This window comes from Jaculus jaculus, chromosome X (genome assembly GCF_020740685.1).
Source record: "Jaculus jaculus isolate mJacJac1 chromosome X, mJacJac1.mat.Y.cur, whole genome shotgun sequence".
In the NCBI taxonomy this organism is placed as follows: Eukaryota; Metazoa; Chordata; class Mammalia; order Rodentia; family Dipodidae; genus Jaculus; species Jaculus jaculus.
Window position 1 is genome coordinate 41,387,322 of NC_059125.1, and position 20,587 is coordinate 41,407,908.

General features: G+C 52.1%; 1 protein-coding gene across 6 annotated transcripts in view; it reads right to left on the reverse strand.

Annotated features, from left to right (window-relative positions):
* Nucleotides 1-20,587, reverse strand: part of Bcor (BCL6 corepressor) — a 138,232-nt gene that overhangs the window by 46,765 nt on the left and 70,880 nt on the right. The window contains exon 1 of one of the 6 annotated variants that reach the window (XM_045140105.1): nt 809-829. The exons of 3 other annotated variants lie outside the window; for them this stretch is intronic. The gene's annotated coding sequence lies outside the window, so the exon portion shown is untranslated. Of the gene's footprint in view, nt 1-17; nt 49-250; nt 533-808; nt 830-20,587 lie in introns of those variants that run through there. 2 more of the 6 variants (XM_045140101.1, XM_045140104.1) reach the window with 2 other exon arrangements.

Here is a 20,587-nt window from a genome sequence, read left to right on the forward strand (position 1 = left end):
GCGCAGTTCTGCCTCACCTTGCCGCTGGGAGCTGGGGCTCCGTCTGCCGCCGCACGCAGCGATCCCAACGCGTCCCCCCCTCCCAGGTTCCCTCCTCTTCCTCCTCCCCCTCCCTCCGCCCTTCCTCCCTCCCTCCCTCCTCTCAGCAACCGCCTCCCCTCCCCCTTCAGGCACAGCGTTCGGGCGACAGCCGCCCGCCCGCCGCCGCCTCCAGCTCTTGCAAGTTTGAGCTCCCCCAGTCTCTGCTCACCCTCCGCTGCGGCGCCTCCGCGGTGTGGGGTTTCGGGAGGGGTGATTCCCCAGACAAGGTTTGCCCGAGTTTCCTTGGCCGTCATCGATTCCCAGGCGAGCGCGTTTTGGCCTCTCCACATCTGAACCCCCGGACCACCTGGGTGGCGGCGCCCCCCTCTCCTGCAGCCTTCAGTGCTCTTCACCACAGCTTGGCCAGAGTTGGCTTCTCACGGCGGGCTAGGGCGCACATCCTGAAGGAGCTGAGAACGACTTGGGCGGCGTTGGCCGCGAGGACAGCCTACCGGTCCTCTGCCGAGGGAATGAGGGGCGGCTTTCCCAGCCGCGCGCCGAGACACCCCTCGCTACCCAGAAGGCCAGTGGAGGACCGCAATTACCATAAAGCGCCTCACACTCCTCTCAACCAAAGCTGTCAAACCCCAGCGGCAGCCGCCACCGCCGCCTCTCGCCACCAGTGCCGCGCTCTGCCGGCCTCGCTTCCCCCTGGAGAGACCCAGACGAGCAGAGCTCACCAGTGCGTGTCCCCTCCCACTCTTCATCTCAGCTCGCCCCTTCTTACCAGAGCAACCACTTCCCATTTGCACGTCCAGGGCTATCTGAAAACACCAGCCCTGGCACCAGTGGCCATTCTGACCTAACTCCACGACCGAGTTCCCCGGACATTCCAATTGTGTACAGGGAATTGTTCAGGATGGGGGGGCGGTTCTTGGCACAAGAGGGTGGGAGGACTGCTGGGGAACGGAGACACGCCTGAGTTTCTCTGTTCTCCAGCATTTTAGCGGTCCATTCACTCCTCAGATGGTTGGAGGGTCTGGCCTCGCCCCTCACCTGGGCCTCCAGAGATTATCTCCCGCGTTTTATTTTCCTTGGCAGGGAACAACTTTTGGCTTACACCGTTCAGCCCATAAATTTCCACTCGGTAACGTCGTGTTGATCGGTGCTCGGCGGCGGCGTACAGCCTGCGCCCGCAGCAGTTCAATTCAATTGACACGTATTGAGCTTCTCCTGCACACTCGGCGCGCCGCTGGGCGCCGGGGGCGGGGAGGGCGGGGGCAAGCAGACGTGAGGGGGAAGCGAGGGAAGCGAGGTTCCGGCTTCCCCGGTGCGCAGAGCCTCAAGGGCGAACCGAGAGCCCGGGTCCGTGAGGCTGGAGGCAAGGGTTGAACGTCGTGGAAGGGTGTTCAACCCAACTGCACCCAGGCTGGGGGCTCAGCCATCGCAGCCAAATGAGACCCCAGTTAGGCTGCTCAGTGGGGTCTTGATGCTAGGGAGTATCTCTTCTGCTTAAGGACAAGATGGTGCAGGCTTGAGAACCTACGTCTTAAATGGAGGTGGGTCGTAAATCCACACAGAAAGTTTTTAAATATCCTAGAGTGTCCATATGCCAAAAATAATCAAAAGCATCTCAAGTTGATTACTAAGTCAAGGTCAAGGCCAAAATCAGCTCTAGTTAGCAGATATTTCCCTTTTAAAAATGAGACCCACTATTGACTATGAGACTGATATTAGGTGCGATTTTATTCATTCTGTTTTAGTTCTCGGCATATAGTTATGAAAAACAGCCATTTTCAAAGCAGAAGTGAAACATCCCTACCGTTTGAAACCCGAAACTTCAAGCAGAATTAAATCTTCATGCTCCAGAGCTGCTTGTAACAACTGATGCAAAAGACTGGCAGGCAAGTACCCAGGCAAGCAGAGCCCAGCCACCAGTGCTTTCAGGACCTGGGCCTGCAAAATGGAACGCATGCCTTTTTCATCCTGGTCTTTCGGAGGGTGAATATCTCTGAAAGCTAACTCACACCTTTTTTTAATCTCCGGTAACAAGCAGAAAGACACCTGGACTATTATGCTGTAAAGCTATTTTTTATAAAGACATTTTAGGACCAGACATTAAAAGTTATTAGACTGAACTCATGCAAGTTACAGACACAGCTGGAGAAAAGGCCGCTGGTTTGTGTGTTGTAGTAACATTTCTTTCTGAAGCGACTCCTTTTATTCAAAACCGGGAAGGTTGGGGTTGGGTATTTGTGGGGAAACTGAACACCGGTCCAGGCAAAGGGCTGCTGTGCAGCTTTAGGCTAGGTGGAAGACCTGTCCTGGGCCACTGGAGGGGCAGTGCCAGGCTCCAGCTTGGTTAGGCCTCATTGTAGAGGCCGTGGCTCAATACCCAGCAACCTTCTCTCACCTCCCCAACTGTCTTCCCTGTCACAGGCTTTTCCCAGTGCTTGAGTCACATACAACTATAAAGAACTTTTGGAAAATCCAGGAGTCCAGCACGGAGCCTTTGGCAGGCAGGAGTCCTGGGGCCTCCGGGGGCTGCTGACAAAGGGGCCTGTTTGTCTAACTTTAAGTCTTAGACTTAAAATGAATGGATGGGGGGAGTTGCTGTAAAGGCTAAGGGATCTTGGGGAGAATTGACTGTGGGAGAAATTTGATGCTGGAAGCAAACAGACCAGTCTCTCTGCCTTAATTTGCAGCACTCACCCCTTCCCCTCTTTTAAGGGAGTCTCTCACCTCCAGTGTCCTCCTGCAGCTGTTAGGATTAAAGGCTCCCCCCCCCATCTCCTAGGGATACATTGTCCAACTCCATGGGATTTTAGAAATATCTCTAGTCAAGGAAGTTCTAAGAGGCATGAGTGCCCATGTGGGCTGGGGGTGGAGGATTTGTGCCTCGCAGGGAATTAAAATGTGGGATTGTCCCCAGGCACCCTAGGTAGGAAAGGATTACACCTATTGGTGTGGTTACTAGAAATTGCTGCTGGGAGGGAGTGGGGGAGAAAAGAGGCAAAAAGCTGTGAAAAGGCAGTCCCATCTTGGGTCCCCACTAAAGAAGGGGCTCCAAGATGCTGAGGGCCTGCAGCTGTGTGCGCATGGTCTGCTTTTCCCCTGCTCCCTCCTCCTCTGCCTCCCCCAAGCTAGCTCCTAGGGATCTGACCCAGAGGTCAGGCTGCTCTACCCTGCACTCAGCCAGGGGAGGATTTCAATGAAAGCAGAGGAGATGGAGTGGGCAAGCTGAAAAATAAATAGGCAATGAAATGAGAGGTTCTCCGAGGTGGAGTGCGGCCACTCCACCTGCCCCACCCTCATGAAAGGTCCTGTGGTTATAACATATTACTGACCTCAGGCTCCCCAGCATTCTACTGCTGCAGATTCTAAATCAGTCTCTGCAACTGGGCAGGCAAATTGGAGCCTCTGGGAGCAAGACTGGAGCCTGGCTGCCACTTTTAAATTCCACATACTGCAAGACTTGTCAGGGTGGCTTCTATAACTCCAGCCACACCCAGGCCTAGGGGAAAGGTCCTGCATCCTGTAATGAGCATCTATCAGTGTGTGTGTGTGTGTGTGTGTGTGTTTGGTGAGGTTGGCTAGGTTCCCACCATTGCGGGGAAGGGTTCACTTATAACATGTAGAATGGAAATCCTAAAGCTCTGTAGGCCTCTGATGGGCCTCCTCTGAGGCTATTTTCTGTCTTATGGCACACAGTATTGGAGTTATTGCAGTATATGGTACTTGAGTGGTAACAGATAATATACTTCTGCTTCACATAATGTGAAGTAACTTTTTAATGTTAACTATCTTTAAAAATACACCAATAAGCTGCACATGGTGACACACGCCATTAATCCAGGGACTTGGAATGCAGAGGTAGGAGGATTGCCATGAGTTCAAAGCCACTTTGAGACTAGATAGTTAATTCCAGTTCAGCCACAGTGAGACTTTACCTCGAAGAACCAAAAAAAAAAAAAAAAAAAACACCAATATCCACACTTATAGTGTTCCAATGTTCTAGTCATTTTGTAAATGAAGTCAAGTTTTACCCAATGGCACTTAAAATATTTTTATATATCATTTAATTTATTTATTTGAGAGAGAGAAGCAGATAGAGATAATGAGCACACCAGGACCTTTAGCCAGTGCAAATGAACTCCAGATACATGTGCTACCTTGTACATCTGGCTTACATTGGTCCTGGGGAATCGTACCTGGGTCCTTTGGCTTTGCAGGCAAGCTCTTTAACCGCTAAGCCACCTCACCAGCCTGCCCCTCCCCCCCCTCTCTCTCTCTCTCTCTATATATATATATGCGCGCGCGCGCGCGCGCGCACACACACACACACACACACACACACACATATTTTCTTTTTATAAAAGGACTACATGCCAAGGTAGGACATAACCTTGATTGGCTCACCCTCTGAGTATCCTTCTCCAAAATTCAAATGAATAATTCAAGGCCTATCCTTGCCCCAAGAATTTCTCTAATCCCAAAACTTCCAAAAGTGCTTTTCAGGATGAAAGAATACTAGATTTAGGGTTCATCGGGTTAAAGATGGTTGCTTTCAGTAGATTTTGGAGGGATACTGGGTGTTTGGAGGAGAAAGGACTAAAGAGCAGGACTAACATGGTACACAGCAACAACCTCTAAAAATTTCTTGTCCAGGACCATCTGTGTCAGGCCCTGAACTCCTGAATCTCAGGCACAGCTACAAGGTGTTCCAATGATGACTGGACATTGTCTGAATGGCATAAACACTTTCTAGGAGGCCTCGACTACAGCTGGGCCTGTCCCCAGTTTAAGATCCCTGGAAGCTGCCTCACAGGCCGGATGCTGAGGCAGATAAACCCGAACACCACGTCCCGCCCCCTGGGTTCTTGTTTAGCCAGGCGCCTCCCGCGCATATTTTACTTGTCTGGGGGCAGAGAGTGGAAACCGAAGGGAAAGAGGGCAGGGAACCGTCAACTAGTTGGCCTAGGCTCCTGCTGGACTGCCTCCTGCCCCAGCCATTTTGTAGTCGAGCCCCTCAAAAGACCCACCATTACAAGCCCTTCTCGGGTGGCACCTGGGGCCTCCAGGGGTTCATACCATCGCCCACGGCAGCAAGGAACTACAGCCCAGCAGATGGAAACTCAACATTTATGTGCCTCTACCTCTGAGCATTCCGCCCCAAGCTGGGCACAGGGGTGGGCAGCGCGAGGTGGTTTCCTTGGGAAGGTAGCAGCCAGGAGCAGAGCTCTGGGCTCGCACTGGACTGGGAATCCCAAATGACTTAATCTGGGGCACATTTTACCCGCTCCCATTTTTCCTCCAGGGCCACTCTGCATGCTGTAACCCCCCCCCCCCATATCCTACATCCCTAGTGCTTTAGCAGTGGTGAAGCCTCCAGCCGGCCGAGAGTGCAGAACACGGAGGGGGGTGCCTGACAGAACCTTCTGTGTGTGGCAGAGGGAGGAGGCTAATGCATAATGCACAGCTCTTGGAAGCCTGGCCATTAGCGGCCTGTCGGTGACACAGACAAACGACTGAGAGGGAGGAGATCCAGCTCGCTCAGGAGTTTAAATATACCAGCGTGGAGGGGAAACGCCATGATTTAAAAGTGTGTGCTTGCAGACACTCGCATATATTTTAATGATTTCCAGCAGGCTGTGCGTCCCAGCCTTGCATCCCCCCTCCTCCCCAAAAGGAGAATGTATGTAAAGGAGGGGAGATGAAGGTAGAGGTCTCAATCCACTGACAACTTTGGGAAGGTGAAGGGAGAAGAGAGGTTGGTAAACGTGGTGCTGGGAAAAGGAGGACTCAAAAAGCCTTCCAGACTAAGACCATCCTGATTCTTGTCTTTAAAAAAAAGAAGAAGAAAACACCCTGGCAATGATGAGGGTTGTACTGGAAGGCCTGGCGTAAAGAATAAATCTTGCAACCCTTTTTAGGGTCCCCCTCACCCCGCCCAGGAGCCCACATTTGTTGTTGCTGTTATTTTCGAGCTTCGGTCTCGATCTAGCCCAGGCTGACCAGAATTCTCTGTGTACTCTCAAGCTTGCCTTGAACTCATGGTGATCCTCCTACCTCAGCCTCCCCAGTGCTGGGATTAAAGGCATACACCACCATGCCTGGCACATTTTTGAATCTTTCTATTCTGACAATCCAGAGACCTCCTTCCAGCCTGTTTAACACACCAATGTTTTTTAGCAATTAAGGCGAGAAGGGGGTGGGGATAAAGATAAGCCAATTTTTTTCCACCATGCAAGTGTGAAAGATAAGATAAGGCTAAGCTGGGGCAAAGCGGCTGCTTACAACCTCCCCTCAGCGATTTTGATCGGTCACTTCTTATCTCGAAAAAATGCTCCTTTCGAAAACTGCATCAAAAAAAGAAGAAGAAAAAAAAGGCTGAAGGAAAGCATTTTCATTTGGAAGTGACATTTAAAGCCCACTTCCCCTTCACTAGCAACGCCCTCCCCTTTGGCGAGGCTCCCCAGGAAAAGTCACACCTCTACTGTAGGGTTTCGGGCTTTCTCGTGGGGGGCAGGATTACTAGTGTAATTAGGCTGAATAAAACCAGAGATGCGTGATGAGGATTTATTCTGTATCCAACCCAAGCTCTCACACTTATTTTAGTTACTGGTCGACGTCTATGTTTCACCATCGAACTGGTGTGTTGAGACTAAACAGGTAGTTTATATTTGGGACGGTCGAATAACTGCCAGCATGAGCTAGTTATTAGTTGGAAATAATAAGAAAGTATGATTTTTAACAGTCTCCCCACCCCATAAAGGGAGGAAAAGACATCACGCAGAATCAAAGAATTCTCAGCTTAATGGGACTCTCCTGGAGCTTTAGAAATCCTTTTCTCCTCACAGGAATCACACCAAAGGATTTCCAGAAGACTTTCTACTTGTTGAGGAAGGTATTGGTATCCAAGTCCAGACCCTAAGGGAAGGCCTGCAAACTCCCCTCATCCAACCTGCTGGCCCCAAATCGCAAACATGGAGACCTGGAGGTCCCCAGGCCGGTCAGAGCCTCGGCCCACCACAGGCTCAGATATCCCAGGTTCCTAATCCCTCCACCTCCACCTCAGGTCTGCTTCTTGGGGGCCAGACGCCCTGAGTCGGCCCGCTGCAGGTCAGGCTGTAAGACCCAATGCCCGGGGCCAACTGCACCTGGATCGTCCCCGGGGAGCCGAAAGCAGCAATTGGGGAAACCCCTCTTGTCCTTCCCCGAAAAGCCTGGCCCGGAGCGAGCGGGCGTCCGCTGACAGCCGGGCTTCACGTAAGGCCCACACGCGTCCCATTAGTCAGCCCGAGTTCCCCTCGGGCAAGCCGTCTGGCGCAGCCCCAAGGGCAGGCGCGGGCAGGGAGGGGATGCGGGGCCGCTGCGAGCTTGGGGGCGGGGGATCGGGCTCTGCGACACCCGGCCCGACTTGGTTCCGCGTTCCTACACCCGCGGGTAAGCTGAACCGGCGGGCCAGGCCGCTCCCAGGCAGACGCCGGGCGCCGAACTGCGCTTCACGTGCCCGCCATCTCAGCGGCGCAGAGACAAGGGGGGGGAGGCTGGGAGGCGCGCTGCCGCTCCCGCAGGGTCTTGGGTCCCCGCCTCCGCGCCTGGAGCGGGGCAGGGACCACCCCGAAGCCCCCATCCCCACTCGAGCCGATATGCCTCACGTTCAGAGGCTCGTAGGGATCGGCTGCGAGAGCTGCGCAGCCAGGGGAGGGTGCTCCTCGCGGCCGCGCCGGGAACTTCCCGACCGACCCGCCGCCGCAGTCACGGGGACCGGAAGCCCTCGCGCCACCCTGAGCGGCCACTGCTGCCCCCCAGGGCTGTTCCAGTCGAAAGCTGGCCGCGCGTCACCCCTGATCCCTACTGGCTCCAGGAGGCTGTCCTCACCCTGGTGTATCCCCACTTAAGCCCGGAGGATGCTCCTCCTTTCGGTCCGGTGAGACGTCCCTCAACTACCGCCGTAAACATGCCTGCTCTCTCTCCTCTCCCAGCCCTGCAGCTGGGACGGGAGGGGCCTGGAGCTGCCGGCCCGGCAGAACACCTGCTCCCGGGCCCTGCAGCTGGGCGCTTGGTGCTGGGAGAAGCTGCCTACTCTGGTGTACAGAGATCGCAGAGGAGAAAATGGGGTTCCAACGCTTAGGGGTCGGAACAACCGATATTCGGCCATTTCTACTTCCTACTCCCTCTGGGCGATCAAGCCCAAAGCCAGAAAGCTTGGTGGCGGCCCTGGTCTCCACGAGAGTCGAAGGCCAACAACCCCTAGATCGAGCCCCTGGCCTGAAGAGGTCTTTTGCAAGTCAGGTGGGACAAAACTTGCTTTGGGAGCCTTCCTAGTGTCCACCCCACTCTTTAACCCAGACACACTCATCTGCCCCACGCTCGCACTCTCGCCTCGTGCCAGGCGCGGCCGTAGGTCAAGACAGCACCAGCATCTCTCCCGAGCTCAGACTTTGCCACCCCGCGTGGAGAGGGGCCGATGGACCCTCCCCATCTTCTCGGACGATGGAGCTAACCTGCTTGGTTGTCCCTATCTCACCCCGCCCCCGTCCCCTGCGCGACTCCCCTGGCCCTGGGCCCGGCCAGGGAAGGCGTTGTTTTGCCAGCGGGAGCCGAGAGAGCGCACGGAGAAAAGCCTCCTTGCTCTAATGAGAGTGCACACCGCGCTGCAGCGAGGATGATTACCCGGCGGGCGAGGGGGGGTGGGCAGGGGCCGCGGGCGGCGTGTGCGGCGGCCCCGCGGGCCCGGAGTCCCCGCCTGTCTGGTTGCTAATCGCACGATTTCTGCTGTTACGGAGGCAGGCAGGAGCAGGCGGCCGAACCCAGCGCAGGCGACTCGGCGGGTGACACGGAAACATGGCGCAGCGCCCCTCCCCCGCCCGCCTTCCCCGCGCTCCCGCCTCCCACTTCCTCCCGCCCGCGCGGCTTTTGCAGTTCTAATTCTCTGCTTTCGGCCTGGCACCATTACGCTAGCAGCCGCTTCTCTGCGGCCCCGCGCGTCTCTTTTCCCCTTTGTTTTCAGGGTCTATAGAAAACGTTTGCTTTTGTCCTGAGCTCTCGTTAAACCAAACTTGTGGTGGCAACGGAAGGCGGTGCGGGCGGGGAAGGGCCCGGGGATTTTGGCAGCAGCCGACCAGAGCAGGGTGGAAACTTCTTTTGCTGGTTTCCCTGCCACCCCGCCTTCCTAACTCCACCCCCACTCACAGACGAGCCGACCAGCCGACGCTTCTTTCTGGAGGCTCTACAGCGAAGGAGATCTGGGCCACAGGGACTGTGACCACGGGCAAAGGACCCAGGATGCGTGTCTGTGAGCCTAGACTTTTTGGCACTTGGTGGCCCTTGCTCCTTGCAGCCTTGTCTCTGTTTCTCTCTGGCCATCTGGGGCTTTGTAGCGCAGTCGAGAGGGAAGAGAAAGTGTTTCGTGTGTGGCTCTTATTTTTCACGGGTTGGTTGGAATCTCTCACCCCTTTCCCCCAGATGCAGGCCACCTCCTTCATAGGAGGTAGGGTGAGAAGGAAATGTAGACTCTACTGAGAAAGGATGGAAAACCTAGCTCTGGAGGCTGGATCTTAATCGGCTGGCCAGTTCAAGCCACATTCTGTCAGCACCCTAGGTGGGGTGCACCTGAGGAGTGGGGGACGCTGAAGACGAGTCTCTCGCTTCAGGACACACCAGCCCTTCCCTTGGGGCGAGAGAATGGACCCGCCCCCAGGCGCGCTCCCTAGGCCCACGCGCACGCGGTAGCTCTCCGCACTGGAGCTGCTCAGGCGGCAATTTTTTAAGCCTGTAATTAAGCGAGGCGTCGCCGTGTCCTCTGTTAGTGTCGATCCTGTCAGTCGCACATGGCCTTGGTGCTCCGGTCCGAGGCCCCGCGATTAGTCACAGGCTCGCTTCGCTCCTTCCCTAATCCGCCTCTGCAGGCAGCCTGGGGACGCGGCCGACTTGGTGGAGCTGGCACAGAGCCACCGCACGCGGGGCGGGCCTCCTGGCTAGTGCCAGCCCCACGGTGCCCGAGCCGGCGCGGGCCCCGGGGTGCGAGCTTGGCGCCCTCCCCCTCCCGCCGCCCCTCCTCCTCCCGCCTCTCTCCTAGGCCTGCGAGATCTATTTGTGTGGTGTCATTTGCATAAAAATAGGACAAGAGTTTCAGTGCGTTCGAACGCAGGAGGCGAAATCCTTATTGATGTGTCTGTGTGGAGCCTTCGGTTGTCGGAGCGGTTTGATTTAGGGTGTTTGTGTTTCCTTCTACGAGAAATGAGAGGAAATCCTGCGCAACGCTTTCGGCGACTAGCCCCCCTCCCCCACTGAGCATCTTCCTCGGCGCTGCGGGGAACTGTACACCGCCTGGGCCCCAGCGCGCCTGGTCCACATGGATCAGGTTGAGGGCCAGGCGGGCGGCCCATTATGACTCATAAAACCGGACGGCCTAATCACCAGCTGCCAATCCATTTACATGTGGAGCTTCCCAATGCTTCCTTATCCCAGGCCGGGCCTCCTGCGGGTTCGCCAGGGACAGGACTAGAGCCGCCCACTGGGAGCTAATCAAGTGGCCGCCCCTTCCCATCCGTGGCATGGTTTCGCTTCTTGGGCGACCCCCGCTCCTTCAGCCTCGGCGCAGCTCGCCAGCAACTCCTCAGCTAGGACAAATAGCTTGGGAGGGCGCCGGCCTCGCGGAGCCAGTATATCAATCATTAACTCCCTGGCGAGGCCAGGGCAAGGGAAGGATAGACTGCCAGAGCCCAGTCCACCGGGCGACAGCAAGGTTCCTAGCCCAGGCTGAGAGGCATCTACATGCCAGCGAACTGGGTGCGTGAGGGCAGGTCCCGCCAGGGCCTCCCCATCATCTCCAGAAGCCTCCGCGCTCAGGGCCTTTGAAAGCAGCACCGCGCCTCGCTGGGCAGGTTGGGTTACTGCGCGGCCCCTGGGCGGACTTGAACGTTAAGGAGCTGCCTTGAGCTGGGCGGCCTGCTCTTTCCAGAAGAGAGTGGTGCGGTTGGGCAAGCTCCTGGGACGGAGCAGGGCTCCACCTGGCTCCAGCTTGCCAAACCCAACTGGTCGTGTGGACCAGTCTTCCCCTGCAGCACACTCCCCCTAGGAGCCTTACATGGGTCTAGCCCAGAAGGGGTTAAAAGGCCCCAGTACGCCCAGGCTCCTCCGCAGCATGAAGAAAATGCTGATCAAAGTGCCCGTAGAGAAGGCAGCACGCGCACACGCGGACTAGGGTCGCAAGAGGCCGACCAGAGACGACTCCCGAGTCGACCGCCTCGACCCGCTTCCCACACTCCGGGGAATGCGGCGGCGGCGGCGCAGGCCCGCGCGATTCACCCGGCGGAGCTGTGCGCGCTGGGGCCGGGAAGGCGGCGAGGAGGAGGGATGGGGGGGGGCGGGAGGCGAGCCCGGGCGGCGTGCCAAGAGGCCCGGAGCCACAGATTAGTCACCGCTCGGCTCGGCGCTCAGGGGTGCGCCCGGGAACCGGGAGGACAGGCGTCGGCCCCGTTCGGCGGGGCTCCCGGGGCCTCGGCGCCGGTGCCCCCGGCCCCCACCCCCCGCGCGCGCCGGCCTCGACTCTCGGGGACTCTTCGCGGCCCGAGATCCACTTGTCAGTTCAAGGACAGGACAGAAACTCTCGGCAAGCTGAGTCTTGCGAACAGGAAATTTCTCATTGACAAGGTGCTGCCCATCCCCCACCCATGCCTTCAAAACAAAACAAAACCAAACCACCGCGCGAGCGGCCAGCGGGCTCAGCCTGGACCCACCGGGCCTGTGCCCCTCCGTTGCCTCAGCGACCCTCGGCCCCGGCGGCGACAGAGCTCGCTGGGCCCTGAGTCCCCGAGCGCAGGCAGCGCCTGAGGCAGCAAGGCACGCACTGGCTGGGCGGACGGGCTCGGCTCGGCTCCCGCACGAGGCTCCGGGCGGCCATCCACCCCCACCCCCCGGAGCCCGAGTCGGGTGGCCGTGCCTCCGAGACTACGGGCCTCCTCGGGGTGTGATTCCCCGACGCTTGGTTTGGCCAAGCTGTCGGTGGCCACAGCTCCCTGGAGCTGGGGGGCGGGGAGCGGGGAGGCCGCGCGGCGCCGCGGACTCGGCGAATCCCGCTGCGGGAATCCGGGAGGGCTGCGAGCTCGGCCTGGCAAAGTTCCTGTGGAAACTCCATGTTTTGAAACTCCGGCGTCGTCGCGAAAGGAGGGGGAGAGGGGAGCGCAGCGAGCGCGGAGGCGGCCTTCACCCTCCCGCCGTGCCCGGGGAGATCCCGCGGCCCCTCCCCGCCTCCCGCGACGCTCACTGGGCTGGGAGGGCCAGGAACCCCCGAACCCAATCTTTTGTGCCTTCCCCCCCCTTTTTTTCTCCGCACTCCTAGAGAGATTTATCAACCTGTTTTATTTACTGAATTCAGCCCTGAAGAACACTGCCTTTTTAGGGACCTTAATATTCAGGGTAATTTTGAATTTGACACATGTAAATACTTAGTATTCTCAGGTAAGGTCAAATTATTTATCATCTTAATTTATATTTCAATAGGCTTACAATTTAGAGGCTCAAAATGCCTCCTTATGAATCATTATGGTCTATTAGAGGAAGTGATGTATAAACAGCATTATTTGGGAGGGAATCACTTATGTTGACATTTAAATGGCTCTTCAATAGTTAAAAAAAAAAATCAAGTGCCTTTGATTAAATATACAATTTATAAGACCATCAGTAAGGCCATCAGGAATACAAATTATTCTTGAGATTTTATTTTCAATATTTAAAAAGCCTAGGACATGCATGTCATTTAACACCTATAGGCAAAATACAAAAATTTCAGGCAAAATATTCTCCTCTCCACCACCTAACATCTGTATCAGGAACCCAGGGAACCTCTAGAACAGGGAACAGGCCCAACCAACAGGATCCCCAGGGTCTGTACCTTAGCAACAGACTCAATCACTTTTTAACTATTGTGGCTAATTTGTGAAACAGCTTACCTTCTAGCTGGTGTGCATCCATCCATCCTGGTGTCACCACAGCACCCAGCCGGGTTTCTTGCTGTTTTAAAATCATCTCTACACTTAGTGCAGCATGACCTTCCCAAAGCTCTTCCTGACCACTCAGTGTACTACTGAATGACTTGTGTTCCTTAGCTTGAAGTATCTTAACAGCCTAGGCTCCCTATTTGTTTCTACATTCCCCCCTGAACATCCTTGTAGCATTTCCATTTCCTTGCCCTTATTCACTGGGAGAAAAAAAAAATCTGGTTTTGAAGTTGTTTTAAGGTACTGATTAAATACAACTTTGTTTTATGATAGCAAAGGATTAGAAACAATGTAACTGTCCAGTAACAACAGCATTGCAGGCATCTGTATATAATGGAATGCTCTTGAAGCCATTTAAAATATAAAGATACTTTTTTACTGATATGGAAAGACCCCCATGTTCCAAGACTAAGGAGGAAAACAAAAACACAGATACAAAGGTGTGTGTGTGTGTGCGCGCGCGCGCGCATGTGTAGGTGTGTGTGTGTGTGTGTGTGTGTGTGGTGTAGCTATGTTGCGGTTTTTGTAAAAACAAAGTAGCAAGGACAGAGTTTCCTGGCTGGGTTGAAGATCTCCAGCAGTTTTGGTGAGTGGTGAGTGCCTGTGCCCAGTTTCATCCCACAGAACATCACACACAAAGTAATGCACCTATGAAAGTTATGGCTACATCTTGTTGTTTTTGAGTTCGGTTTTGCTGGGAGGGGTCTGGTTATTATGCTTATGTTGCAGAAGCTAGCTTCAAACTTCCGGGCTCAAGAAATCCTCCTCCATCAGACCCTGGAGAAGCTGGGTCTACAGGCTCCAGCAGCCAGCAGATGATGTTCTATCAGTACAGGGAGACAGGCCTTGTCTGTGCCAAGGTTTATGGAATTTCACTTTATAGATACATCATCATTTATCCCACTATGCCATCTATTCTCTGGGTCACACTCCTTTTTAGCCATGAAAAAGGAGGGATTTTTCCCCTCCCATTTCTTGCCTTCCTTGACCTCCTAGAAGCATTTAGCATCCCTATACCCTTACCACCCCCAACTGCCCCTCTCCATGGCATATGTCCTGGCTGGTAATCTTTTTTTTTTTTTTTTCCAAGGCAGGGTCTCACTCCAGTCCAGCCTGACCTGGAACTCATTCTGTAGCCCCAGACTGGCCTCGAACTCCTGGTAATCCTTTTACCTCAGCCACCTGAGTGCTGGGATTAAAGATATGTGCCACCATGCTTGTCTATGGCTGGGAATCTTTTCAGTTTCCTTCTAGACTCTTCTCTGTGTTCCTCCAGTCACAATGAACCTGGATGCTCCCCTCCTTACTACAGTCTCATCTAACTTATGGCTTTAAATACTACTCTTCCATTTGTTTCTTCCCAGTTCCAGTCCCCCATATCAAAGTGCAGGCTTGCTGTCTCAGCTTTGGCATACATATCCAGTTTAGTAACAATAGCTAACATTTACATAGTGCTTTTGAGGTTAGCAAGCCCTTGATGCAAATTGACTAAGATCCTTTACATCTATCCAGTAAGGTGGTTAGTCATTATCCACATATCACAGATGAGAAACTGAAACAGGTTTTCAGAGCACCCCCAGAACTTGATGGCACGAGGATTGAAATCCAGACAGTCCTCTCCCCAGAGTCCATGCCTGTAACCACTCCCACTACTGGGATTCACAACAATGAGCCCCCTCCTCCTTACCTACCTTCTCGATCCCCTGCAGTGCACAGGCAGAGCTAACTGATTCTATGCCAAGTGCTTGCTCCATTCAGTAATGTCTTTCCCCTCATACATCCATCTTAGACCAGGCCACTACCTTCTTTGCCTGGATTATTACCCAGGATAATCCCAAATCTCTATACCACCATTCTCAGGCTCTTCCTCTCCATCCTCTACAGAACAGCTAGATAGGCCTTTTTATAACATTTCACAGGAATCTCTAGTGGGTAGCACCTGTAATCCCAGCACTCAGGAGTCAGAAGCAGGATGACTGTGAAATCAAGGCCAAGGTGATCTACATAGGAAGTTCCAGGCCAACCTAGGCGCCTTAGTAAGACCCTGTCTTAAAACAATCAAAAGAAACATATCGCACATCAGTACCTTCTATCCCACTGCATTTGAAACAAACCCAAAGGGGTGGGAGACACCTGTGATCCTAACAATCCCAAAGTGGAGGCAGGACCATGGCCAGCCTGGGTTACATAGGGAGTTACAGGTCATTCTGGAGTACATGGTGATATCATGTGTCAAACGAACCCAAACTCCTTTTAAATCTATTTATTTGAGAGGGAGAGAGAGAGAGAATGAGTGCACCAGAGGTTCCAGCCACTGCAAATGAACTCCAGACACATGCACTACCTTGTACATCTGGCTTACATGGGTCCTGGGGAATCAAACCTGGGTCCTTTGGCTTTGCAGGCAAGTGCCTTAACTGTTAAGCCATCTCTCCAACCCCCAAACTCTTTTTTATTAAATTTAATTTCTTTTTTATTGGCAAATTCCATAATTGTAGACAATAACCCTTGGTAATTACCGTCCCCCCCCCCCCCGCCCCAAACTCTTTAACCTGGCTACTTGTTCACTAAGCCACTGCTACCTCATCCTCTGAGACTTGCTGTCAGCTCCTAAAGGGGATTTTGTTGTTGTTGTTGTTTCCAGACGGTGCCCTGCTCCCCTCCCCAGGGCCTAGCAAGGTACTCAGCCCATGGAGATGCTAACCAAAAAAACTATCTGATAAAGAATAAACAAAGGAAATAGGTGTGGTGCTACATTCCTGTGATCCCAGCACTTGGGAGGCAGAGGCAGTAGGATATGCCTGATCTAAGAAGCAAGTTCCAGGTCAGCTGGAATTAGACCCTGCCCTAGAAACAAACAAGAGCTAGGGATATAGCTCAGTTGGTACGATGTTTACTTAGCATGCTTGAAATCCCAGCATGAGGGAGGCAGAGACAGGAGAATCAGAAGTTCCAAACCACCTTTGGCTAGATTTGAAAAATATTTTATTTATTTATTTATTTACAAGCGGAGAGAGATAGAGAGATAGAAGAGAAACAGAATGGGGTGCCAAGGCTTCTAGCCACTGTAAATGAAGTCTAGATGCATGTGCCACTTTGTGCATCTGGATTTATGTGGGTACTGGGGAATCAATCCCCAGTTGTTAGGCTTTGCAGACAAGCATCTTAACCACTGAGCTATCTCTCCAGCCCCCTTGCCAAGATTTTTGTTGTTGTTTTCAAGGTAGGGTCTTACTCTAGTCCAAACACAGCTGGAATTCATTCACTATGTTGTTCCAGGCTGGCCTCAAACTCACGGCCTACCTCTGCTTCCCAGATGCTGGGATTAAAGGCACGCAACACCAACTCCTTGCCTAGACTGTTGAGGCCAGCTTGGGATACATGAGAGAGACCAGCAAACAAACAATACCCACTGTAATGTTTACTGCATTCATATTTTATATTATAGGCAGAAAAGAAGCCAAGTTCAAGAGAGCAAGGATATGCCAATGTGCAGGAGATGGCTCTGTGGCTCTAGTGAGGACTAAGGCGGAATTAGGATAATTAAATACAAAGTTAGAAGAGCTAATACTTTCTGGGGAGGCCTGTGGGAGTGTAGATAGATATGCAGGCTGTTTCTTGGCTAAAGAAACCAAGTAGTCTAGGTAAACACATTGCCAGAAGGCCCCAGGAACCCTAGCATTCGTATACTGCAGAATCATATTCAGGAGATGAGAGGGAGAAAGCCAAAGTCAAAACCAGAGCCCCTCAGTGTGCTCTGCCTACCACCAACTACCTGCTTTGGTTCTTGCCTTCATTCTTTATATCTATTTATTTGTTTGTTTGCTTGTTTTTTCAAGGTAGGGTCTCACTCTAGCCCAGGCTGACCTGGAATTCACTCTGTAGTCTCAGGCTGGCCTTGAACTCATGGCGATCCTTCTACCTCTAGCTCCCGAGTACTGAGATTAAAGGCGGGTACCACCATGCCTGGCTCAATTTCTTTTTACTTTATTTATGAGAAACAGAGGGAAGGAGAGGAGGAAGAAAGAGAGAATAAGAATGAACCATATTTTTTAAAGGTGGGTGGGTAGCTGGAGGGATGGCTTAGCAGTTAAGACATTTGTCTGTAAAGCCAAAGGACCCAGGTTCGATTCTGTAGGACCCACATAAGCCAGATACACAAGGTGGTATATACGTCTGGAGTTTGTTTGCAGTGGCTGGAGGCCCTGGCACACCCATTCTTTCTCTCTCTCTCTCTCTCTCTCTCTCTCTCTCTCTCTCTCTCTCTCTGTCAAATAATAATAATAATAAAAACATTAAAACAAAAAGAATGGACACGCCACGCCCTCAAGCCACTGTAAAGGAACTCTAGATGCATGTGCCACCATATGCATCTGACTTATGTGGGTCCTGGAGAATCGAACCTAGGTCCTTAGGCTTCACAGGCATGCACCTTAACTGCTAAGCCATCTCTCCAGCCCTCATTCTTTTGTTTTAAAAAAGTATTGGGACGAGAGAGTTGGCTTAATGGTTAATGCATTTGCCTGAGTAGCCAAAGGACCCAGGTTTGATTCCCCAGGACCCACGTAAGCCAGATGCACAAAGGGCACATGCAGCTGGAGTTCATGTGCAGTGGCTAGAGACCGTAGTGGGCCCATTTTCATTGTCTCTCTTTTAAATAAATAAATATATAAATTTTTGTTTGTTTTTTGAAGCAGAGTCTCACTCTAGCTCCCGCTGACCTGGAAATCACTATGTAGACTCAAAGTGGCCTTGAACTCTCGCAATCCTCATACCTCTGCCTCCCAAGAGCTGAGATTAAAGTCGTGCACCACCAGGGTGCCTAAATAAAATATTTTTTAAAATTTCTATTTGCGTGTGTGTGTCTGTGTGTGTGTGTGTGTGTGTGTGTGTGTGTGTGCACATGTATATATGGGCATACCAGGGCCTCTTGCTGCCAGAAATGGATGCCTGTCTGGCATTATGTGGATACTAGGGAATTGAACCTGGGCTGTCAGGCTTTGCAAACAAGAGCTTCTAAACTGCTAAGCCAGGTCTGGAGAGATGGCTTAGTGTAAGGTGCTTGCCTGCAAAGCAAAAAATTCTCCAGGACCCAGGTAAGCCAGATGCACAAGGTGGTGCATGCATATGGAGTTCATTTGCAGTGGCTGGAAGCTCTGGTGTGCCCATTCTCTCTCTCTCAAATGCTAAGCCACATCTCCAGCCCCCCTTTTTATGAGACAGGATTTCACTGAAGATAGGCTGGGATTTACAGATGTGCATCAACACTAAACATGGCTAGCTTAGTTATTACTTGGTGATAGAAGAAGTGAACAGGGCGTGGTGGTGCACACCTTTAATACCAGAGCTCGGGAGGCAGAGGTAGGAGGATTGCAGTGAGTTCGAGGCCACTCACAGAGACAATATAGTGAATTCCAGGTCAGTATGAACTACAGTGAGACCCCACATCAACAAACAAACAAACAAACAAAAAATTAAGCTCTTGGAATTGCCACCCTCTCTTCCCAAATACATGGTTAATCTAGCAAAGTATGGCCACGGGATTCCACCCACTCCCAACACCTCCTTGTCTCTTTACTATATAGTACATGTTTTGCCTGCCATATGAACAGTGTTCCCCCAAACCTTAAAATATTTTTGGGGCTGCGTCACTTGTCAACTGCAGTTGTATCATAAAAAGAATTTCTTCTTTTCTGAAAGCCACAGGTATTAGCGGATTGGTCATGTTCACCGGGGGAAACTAAGCATTTATCATCTCAAAAGTGTGGAACCAGAAGGATCAAGACAAGTATTCCTCCCCACACACGCGCACACACAAACACACACAACATGCTCCAGAAGGCAGAGCAAGTAGACTCCAGGGTTGTGCTTGGAACGTTTCTGCATCCCTACAAACACTGAATTTCGGCTGAGAGTCTGGTAGGAAGCTAACACACCTTGCTTTTTCACACTGCTGGGCAAGGAGTTCCCCATGATAATTATTTTGGGGGATGGGCGGTGTGGCTTAGTGAGAGAGCGCTTAATGAGCATGTGTGAGACCCACAACATCAAACCCCTCTGACTGGCTGTGACTGTGGACCGTGGCAGGGCCAGTATGAATGCAAGAAGAGATATAGAGATGCAGAGGCAAGGGTTCACCTGTACCCCCAGCTCTCTTAAAGCCACACAGTTTTTGAGATTTGGGGAGATGAAGGTCACTAGCTTTCTTCAGGTCTTAGAACAATTGCTAGAATTGATTAAAGGTGTTCTATTTGCCAGATACAATTCTGAAACACTTTATGCACATTGATAGTCTCATTTCTTGTAGAAAACTACTTTCTAATGCAGTTACAATTATTATCTCCATTTCACAGATGAGGAAAATGAGGCTTAGAAGCTAATTGGTATGTTTGCTTGCCTGGACACTCTTGAAGTCCCAATTTTTCTTTTGTTGTTTATTTGTTTTGTTTTGTTTTTGGAGGTAGGGTCTCACTCTAGCCCAGGCTGACCTGGAATTCACTATGTAGTCTCAGGGTGGCTTCAAACTTATGGCGATCCTCCTACCTCTGCCTCCCAAGTGCTAGGATTAAAGGCGTGCGCTACCACGCCCGGCTGAAATCCCAATTTTTACAAGTGCCATCTCTGCCCCTACCCATCATGGTGGGAATTCTGGCAACTACACATTAGACTTTCTATGCACCTGTGGTCTGTTTCATGCTTTTCTCTTTTCCCTGGGCTCATCAGAATTGCAATCTGAAGGCAGTGACCATCACTGCAGCCTGGCATGCACATGATACCCTCCTACGGACATCATGGTACTGCAGTGAATTTCTCCCTGTGGGGAAGGTTTTCCTTTCCATAGCTCTGTAAAATCAACAGACCAGGGTGGTGGGAACTTGGGGCAATCCACAGACAAGGGGTGGTACTGCTCTTTGACAAAGCATGTTGGGCAGTCTGTGGATTCCTTCTTGGGTCCAATGCCAATGGTTGCACTGGGACCTCTCTGGTCTGCTTGCTGGCACAGGGAATGAGGAGGAGACATCAATCTCGAAGATAATTTAGGTTCTGTCTTCCCCGCACCAGCCATTGTCCTCCGCTCTAGGTCTGCCAAGGATGATTAATGCACCACGGAATCTCTCCTCTCCTCAGCTTCTTTCACGCTTTCGGGTATATTTTCTAACCATTGTCATAGTTTCTCTTCAGAAAAGAGTAAATATTCACTGACTAGACTAGAGCACGGCCCTTGGTGGTGCTTTGACAGGGTCCCAGGTGGCAGATGGCACCAAACCATTCCTATAGTAGGCACCACTACAATTTAGAGTTCAAGGCTAACCGCTGCTACCACCAATTGAGGCCTAATCCTTTAATTATTCTCAAAATACTGAAAATAAAGATTGCAGGCAAGGCAGTTAATAGGATCATATGGTGTATTCCTCATTTGCAATTATATATTATTATTTTCCTCACTGCTTTGTTCCAATAATCATTTAAGGCTTCTTCCAAAGATACACAAACCCCAGCAAAGATAAATAGAAAAAATGGGACATGAATTATAATGTCACGCTTGCTCTCAACATCTT